This window comes from Lathyrus oleraceus, chromosome 3 (genome assembly GCF_024323335.1).
Source record: "Lathyrus oleraceus cultivar Zhongwan6 chromosome 3, CAAS_Psat_ZW6_1.0, whole genome shotgun sequence".
NCBI lineage: Eukaryota > Viridiplantae > Streptophyta > Magnoliopsida > Fabales > Fabaceae > Lathyrus > Lathyrus oleraceus.
This window is the reverse complement of record NC_066581.1, coordinates 239,680,108-239,688,904: the sequence shown is the minus strand read 5'-3', so window position 1 is coordinate 239,688,904 and position 8,797 is coordinate 239,680,108. Positions and strand designations below refer to the sequence as shown.

The 8,797-nt window shown below is 31.9% G+C and overlaps 1 non-coding gene across 1 annotated transcript; it reads left to right on the top strand.

The window, feature by feature from the left end:
- The first annotated feature begins 7,512 nt into the window (after positions 1-7,512).
- Positions 7,513-7,619, top strand: LOC127133691 (small nucleolar RNA R71). The gene has a single exon (XR_007807641.1). It is a non-coding gene; the product is annotated as a small nucleolar RNA R71 (small nucleolar RNA).
- The last annotated feature ends 1,178 nt before the right edge of the window (positions 7,620-8,797 follow it).

The window sequence follows — 8,797 nt, the reverse complement described above, 5'->3', positions numbered from 1 at the left end:
ACAGTTGCATCAAGAACATGTAATAGATGACTTCATGAGGATCCCAATACTCGCATCAGATGAAAGCTCAAATCACAATAACTTGGTTTCAAAAATGTTGGCATTGGCCAAGTCTTTTTGCATATGGAATGTTGTGTAGTTCTAAGTCCAAAAGCTCATATCAAATCCAATAGTCCACACAAACATTTTTTAGGGTTTTTGTTGTTTATTAAGTATTTTAAGGTCCTAAGACCACAAACACAAACAAAATACACAAACATATTTATACAATCACAATATATGACTCAAATGAGCAAAGTGAAAATAACATAAACATAAACAAGTTAAATGATATGTAAATGACAAATGAAATGGTAAATGACTTGAATTTAAATTGCATAAAGTAAATGACTTGGAAATAAAAGTAAGATTAATAAAGGTTAGTCAAATGTTAGTTGATTAGATGTTAGTGATGTTTTGCTTTTTAATTGATTAAGTCATTCTTTGGAGAACACTCAACCCTCTATTCACAAGCATTGATTCTTGAACCAAGACATCTTCCAAAGAAAGGAAAAAAGGCCAAGTTTCCACACAATACCATGAAAGGGGGAGACTTACAATCTCACTTACTAGAATGATATGCCTTTGGGACAAAATTTAGCTCTATGTTAAGCAATTGTAATTGGACTTATGTAGAAGTCACAACTATCTGAGGTCGGACAATAGAAATTTTGGTGTTAATTCATGTTAGAGATATGGTATAATGAACCATACTCCTAAAACATACCACACACAAAAAAAGAAAAAAGATTAGAGGATGGACCTATATCATCCATACTTGTATTGGTTCATCTAACACAAAGTTATTGAAGAACCAATTAGCCTTAGGATATTGAGAATTCATTGGTCAATGGAAAGGATGGGAGAGAATGGGATTGAAGATGAAGAGGGAGGGGAAATGAGAGAAACACAAATTGGTCATGGGAGGAATTTTATCAAATTAAAATCATTCATTCATTTTGGGAGATGAAATGTACATTTCATCAATCCTCTAAATCCAATGATTTTAACTCAACAAAAGTCAAATCAACCTTGACCAAAGCCTAAACACATAGTCAAACTTCACAAGTCAATAAAAATGGCTCAACATAATTTCTACACAATTAATCAAGTAAAAATCAAATTAAAAATGCAATTAAATTAAATTTGGTTTGGTCAAAACCTAAAACCTCTTCAAAACACAAAATAAATGGCCAAGAGATTTATCCTAGGTCAAACAAGGTCAAAGGACCTTAGACAAAAAATTTCATAATTTTTGAAATCTCAGAAGTAGTTTTAAACAATTAAAAATATGCACAAAAACAATTAATTCATGAAAAATATATAAATTAATCCAAAAAATAATTTTAATTCATAAAATGAAAGAGGAAATATTTTAAGATTTTTTATGAAAGTCCCATATTTTTTGGATTAAAAATAAAATTAATATGAATTAATCAAAATAAATGGATTAAATACAAAAATCAAAAAATCAAAAAATCAAAAAAACAAGGGCCGATCTCTCTCATTAATTGAGGTGGCAGATATGATGGCCAAGCACGTGCGTTCCACAAATACCTTAGTCAACTGTGCCACGCGCTTGGTAATCAAAAGCAAGGGACGAGATTAAAACATTTCAACTGGATCCTATGGCTGAGATGTGTGACAACACATCAGCGGAGCTAGGGCTCCGATGGACCTCACCGGACTGGTCCACCACCAACCATCACCAAAATGAAAAACAAAGACATGGATTTAAATAAAAAATGCCCAGGAGCACGAATCTGGCCTCAATTTTCTCCAATTCCAAGTATATAAAAAGATACAGGGATTTGAATTTTGAGGATCATGAATTGAGTTGCTTCGATTTGACCTCAAAGCAATCAATCTTCTTGCCTACATTGATAGGACTTCAGACAACCAAAAATCACAAATAATGGTGAAGAATTGAGGGACAATCAAAAAGAATAAAATTCTAAAAATTCACCTTCAATAGAGCTTTAGATTGGCACGATCTTGATTCCAATTGTGCTTGTTAGAAGTGATTAGGATCAAGAAAAGGTCTGGGTACTCTTGGAGTTTCAATCTCAAAACGGATGGAGATTTGAAACTTGATTTTAAAAGAAAATCTTCAAGATTATCCTTCAATGGTGAGGGTTTAGGATTGCAGGTTCAAAGCTTGGGCTTGAGGTCCTTAATTCTGAGCAATGGGGGTCTTATTTATATCCAAGGAGATTCATTTCCACACACTTCCAAATTTGGCAAATTTTGAAAAATTCCCTTGCATGCTTGCATGGGTATGTGATAGGCCCATGAAATGGTGTAATCAGGTCCAAAAATGAGTGAGGATCATGCTGAAATCATGTTACAAGGCCATGCAATCGTGTATGAAAAGTGGAAGTGGAAATCATCCAAATGGTTATTCATGTTGCGCCCATGCACAAGTCCTTCATCCTTTGTCCAAATGAGATAATCTTGGACATTTTAAAAAGGTGAGATCAAGGGGAACAACTTTCATGTTGAACACGTTTTCATTTGAAGCTTGGATCATGATGAATTTTAAAGTGGAAGTTTGGGAAATCAAACATATTTGAAAATTTTCTAAGTCCCAAGTCAAATGTTCACTTCTTCCACCTTGAATAACTTTTTCTATGGACTTCAAATGAAAAATGTTCCTTCATTAAAGTTGTATCTCTTCCAGACCTCTTCAATTTGGTCACAAATTTTACCTCATTTAGATTTGGCATGAAGGAGTTATGCATTTTAGAAGTTGAGGAAAATCACTTATTCAATGGTATTGGCCCAAAATGACCTATAATGTTTCCTCTTGGCACATGCATTTTCATGTTGAATTTGAACTTCCTCCAAACATAAAAGTTGAATTAAACATCTTGAATTTCATCATGGGATTTGAATGTATTTCATATCATAAAAAATGAGCAAGTTATGGTCTTGGGAAGTTGACCTCCAAACTAGGGTTTAGACAAAATGACCTATAAGCTTTCACCATAAAAAATGACTTTCCAAGAAAAACTAGATATTTACTTCAACATGAAAGTTGTTTGGAATGTCATTTTGAGTAACGTTTCTCTTGGAATAATTCTCATATGACAAAAATTGTAGGAGATAGGGTCCAGGGAACCCTAGTTTTGACCAGTTGACTTTCTCTGGTCAACCACCATGAACCGTCTTGCTAGATTGACATTCTATTGACTTTTGGGACTCATGGAGGATCATATATGCATAAGATGATGTAATTGGAAGTATCCCTTGAAATATTTGATCAATTGTTAAAGAGACTTGTTGAAGAAGTCACACAAGATACCCAAATGAATTCGGGTTTCCAAGGCAAACAAACTCTAAACTCTTGATGATTTATTGATCAAAATATCATGTGAAGATCATGGAGATCCATATATGATGCTTAGAGTCAATGTGAACCAATTCTTGATTGAACTTCTTGCATTGAGGGTCTTAAATCCTAGATGTGAGCTTGATGGAGCATAGGTGAGCATACACACTACCTACAAAAGAAACAAACTATATATTGATATATTTTTGGTATTTTGGTTAGGAAATAATAAAAAAAAAGTATGATACAATCAAAATGTGCTTGGTGATCTCTCCCAATGCAAACCCAATGAATGAGGGGTAAGGAGGATGCCAAGGTGTGATCCTAATGCCAATGCATATCATGAGATAGCATGAGGGATCTTAGGGTAAAAATTGGGGTCTTACAACTTCATGGAAACAGAATGGTTATCTATGTAAAAATATATTCTAAATGGACTCGCAAAATGTAACTGGACCTAACACTTAGTAGACTTGCCTCTTGGTTGCAAACCAATTGTTTGTAAATGGGTTTTATAAAAGAAACTAAAATCTGATGGAACAATTAATAAATACAAGGCTCACCTTGTGGACAAAGATTTAAGACAAAGAGAAAATATAAATTTCTTCGATACTTTTCTACAGTCGCTAGAATTACATTGATTAGGACACGAATTGAAAATGTTTTTGATTACTTATATTTCTAAATTAATAGTATAATAAATGAATGTTAAAACCTCCTTTTAAATGGTGACATATAAAAAGAAACCTATATGGACCAATTGGATGGGTTTGTGATTCATGGACAAGAAAACAAGGTATGTAAGTTAGATAAGTCTAATATGGTCTAAAATAGGCACCAAAGCAATGACATGAAAACATTAATAATTTAATAATATCGAATGGGTACAAAGTGAATGAAAGTTACAAATGTGTTTATTACAAATCTGAAAATTTATAATTTGCAATATCATATGTCTCTATGAAGACAAATTACAACATTCAGTCTGTGAATGCTTTGAAATCATTGTTGTGCAATAACTTTGATATGAAGACCTTGGAGAAGTCAATGTCATTATTACAATCAAGTCACTCTATCTAGATTAATTACTCATATTTAGATCAAACATCCAGGTTATGAATATTGTGAAATCACTATTGTGCAACAACTTTGATATGAAAGACCTTAGAGAAGTCAATGTGATTATTGGAATCAAGATCACTAGATCCGAGAAAGGAATATATTCATATCAATGTCACTATATGAAGAAGATCTTAAATATATATATATAAATACTTTGATTGTAAATCTTCTTGTACACATCATACGATCCTAGTGTAAAATGATTTAAGATCACTGGTGACACTGCGAGACAAACTAAGTATGAGAGCATCATTGACAGTCATAAGTATACCACTGATTGTATTATACCTAACATGGATAATTTGAGTATTTTTTTCTCAAGGATATAGTAATTTTTATTAAATTTGGATTATATTTTTATAGGAAAAATGTCAAGTAAGATGTCTCGAAAGTTGTTGAGGACATATTGGCTATGCGTTTCTCTACTACATTTTTGTTGGAAAGGTTGATTTTGGTTCATTTGATTCTATGATAGATTCCAGATTTTGTGATCCAGTAATGGTTGATTTTTTCAATATTTTATAGATTTGTGTTGTAAAGATTTTGGTCAGAAAAGGGATAATTTTTAGAATCATATTGAAAAGACTTAATTGGATTTGCATTGATAGAAAATGTTTAATTGGATGTGCTTTGAAGAACATATTTAATTGGATATACTTTGAAGGGAAGACTTGGTTTTATCCAATATTTTCTTGACGTGGATTTCCAAAGATATATATTGAGGATTTAATTAAACTAATATTGCATGAAGAGATTAATTAGATTTTTTTTTTAATTACAAGATTGGGATTTGCATTTAATGAGAAGATCTCTAATTTCTACTAAAGACTAATTATAGTTAGTTTATATTTTGGAAGAGTTTATATTTTGTATTCATTACTTGAGAGTTTGGATTAGTAGTTCCTTTATAGTTCTGGATAACTCATTGAACATATATATGAGTTTCTATTAAAGATGATTTATAGTTTGTTCTATTTTGGAAAAGACAATATTGAATTTGTTTTAATGAAGATTCCAAATTGGCTATAAGAGGATTCCTGCAAAGCAAGATGTTAAGAAAAATGTTTGACATTCTGTGTGATATCCTGTCTCGAACTACTAGCTTGGCACGCAAGTTTGATTGAAGATTATATCGCAATTTTGAGTTTTGTTTCTTTTTCTGTCCAATCAAAGATATGAGTGTGTTCAAATGTGTTTGAATTTGGAAAAGAGTTATAATCAAGTTTGATGGAAGTCATTTCAAATGTTAACAACAAAAACTACGATTTTTCTTAACCATCAAAAAGTTTGTCAACATTTTGATTGATGACATTTATGTCGTTATTTATGGATCAAATGAGCAAATTAACGGTAAGTAATTTGTGGATTTAGATGGAATTGTTAATTCTGATTAATATAAATCTACTGCACAAATTTAAGAGGAAATAAATCTCTTTATGGAAAGAGACTGATTATCTATATAAAAATCATATTCTGAATGAACTCACTAAATATAACTCGACCTAACACTTATTAGGCTTGCCTCCTAGTTGCAAACCATTCAGCTGTAAATGGGTTTTATAAAAGACATTAAAACCTTATGGAACAATTGATAAATACAAGGCTCTATGTGTGGCCAAAGGTTTAAGACAAAGAGAAAATATAGATTTCTTCAATGCTTTTTCTACGGTCACTAGGATTACATCGATTAGGATAGCAATTGAGAAGGATTTTGATTACTTCTATTTAAAAATTAATAGTATACTAAATGAATGTTAAAACCTCCTTTTAAATGGTGACTTAGAAGAAGAAAACTATATGAAAAACTGATGGATTTGTGATTCATGGATAAGAAAACAAGGTCCGAAAGTTAGATAAGTCTAGTATGGTTCAAAACATGTACCAAAGCAATGGCATGAAAACATTAATAATTTTATAATATCGAATGAGTACAAAATGAATGAAAGTTACAAATGTGTTTATTACAAATATGAAACATGTAACTTGCACTATCATACGTCTCAATGAAGAAGACTTACTCATATTTAGATCAAATATTCATGCTGTGAATGTTGTGAAATCACTGTTGTCCAACAACTTTGATATGAAAGACCTTGGAGAAGTCAATATTATTCTTACAATCAAGACAACTCTATGTAGATGAATTACTCATATTTAGATCAAACATTCAGGTTATGAATGTTGTAAAATAACTATTGTGCAACAACTTTGATATGAAATACCTTGAAAAAGTCAATGTGATTCTAGGAATCAAGATCACTAGATCCGAGAAGGGAATATATTTGGATCAGTCTCACCATGTGGAGAAGATATAAATATAATTACTTTCACTGTAAAACTTCTTGTACTCACCATAAGATCATAGTTTAAAACTATTTGAGAACACTGGTGAGTATGCTAGCATCATTGGCAGCCATAAGTTTACCACTTATTGTAATAGACCTAGCATTTCATATGTCGTGAAGTTGTTATAGAGGTTTACTAGTAAGATACTCGTGCACATGCACAAGTAAATTTATTTAATACGGTATAATATATATATATATATATATGTGTGTGTGTGTGTGTGTGTGTGTGTGCGCGCGCGCGTGTGCGTATGTGTGTGTGTGTGTGTGCATGTGTGTGTGTGTGTCTCTGCGCGCGCACGTGGGTGGGTGTGTGCATGAATTTAAAATGGGTTAATTAATAGAATTGATTAAATATGTCCTAAAAATAATACTAAACATCAACATTGTATACATTTAGACACCAATAAATATTTAGTATAATAATCATATACTATAATAATCAAGTATGATGCTCATATTATCGATCTTACCTTAGCGTTCATGTTGTGGGGGTTTTTAGAGAAAGTGTCTTCTCTTTCCCACTGGTAATGGTTATGAGACATGTCCTCAATAAGGACATAAGCCTCATTGCAGAGCTTATTCACAAGAGCCCCTCCTGCAGTAATATCTATGGTCATTCTTGTAGTGTAGAGAAAACCATTGTTGGAAGTATGGACTATACGCCACTTTTCGAGTCCATGGTGCAGACATTTTTGCATCATCTCCTTGAATTGCTCCCATTCTTCAAAGAACGATTCTCCATCAGTTTTCCTAAAGTAGGTGATTTGGTTCCTTATTGTGCAGTTTTACTTGGCAGGAAGTATTTAGCTAAGAGCTCTTTTTTGAGATTATTCTATTTCATTATAGAATTGGATGGAAGGGACTGCAACCAAGCTTTGGATTTATCCCTAAGTGAAAACGGGAAGAGTCTAAGTTGAATAGCGATTGGGTCTATTCCATTGCATTTTAGAGTATCGGATAATTCGACAAAGACCGAAAGGTGTAATTTCAGGTATTCTGTTGGGGAACTGGAAAATTGGTTTTATAGTACCATGGACAGTAGAGATGGTTTTAATTCAAAATTGTTCGTTGTGGTAGGATGAATAATACTCGAATATGGTTCTTCATTCAAGGGTACAATGTGCCCTTTAAATGTGTGATTGTCATTTTCGTCAGCCATCACTAATTGCTACAATCGGCGTCTTTCGTGGAAATAGCGTTCAATTTCATTTATTAATTAAGCAAGGTTCCCTAAACTAGAGGTTCTTTGGAAAAAAACGAGAACGAGAAAAATTCTGAAAAACAAATAAAAAGCAGAATTTTTTGTCTTAGTCTAGACGGTGAAACAACAAAATAACAATATTAAAAAATTTGGCCCCCGGAAATGGTGCCAAAAACTTGACACGCAACATATGTACGGTAATATCAAAGTAGTAAAATAATCGTCCACAGAGACCAAGTTTTGAATTACCGAATTCTATCATTTCATTGTTTATCTAAGACGGTCAATGTTTGAGTTTTGTCTATGAGAAAATTAAAATCTTGGTTTTTATTAAAATATAAATTTATAAATAAAGACTTAGAACTATGAATTCTATCTATATTACGACTAAATAAATCAATTCTCTCAAACCTGTTTTAGCAAATTATATTTCCAAAAAAAATAATAGAAAAATATAGGTTATACATTCTTTTTAAACATACTGACGTGCCCTTTAAGAATTTCTATTCTCATTCATATGCACTTTCTCAAATAGGTTTCCAATCTATTTGTCTTGTTTTTATGATCAGATATTAACCTTCACCTTTCAGTTCATCCGACAATATATGAAGTTGTCTCTACTTTCATAGAGACATTCGTTAAGTGCATAAATATCAAATTGTAAAATAAAATTTGGTAAACAAAGTTATGAGTCAATTTATTTTACTCATGCCAGTTCTAAATTCGGATAATAATGAGAATCATTAATTTGTAGAT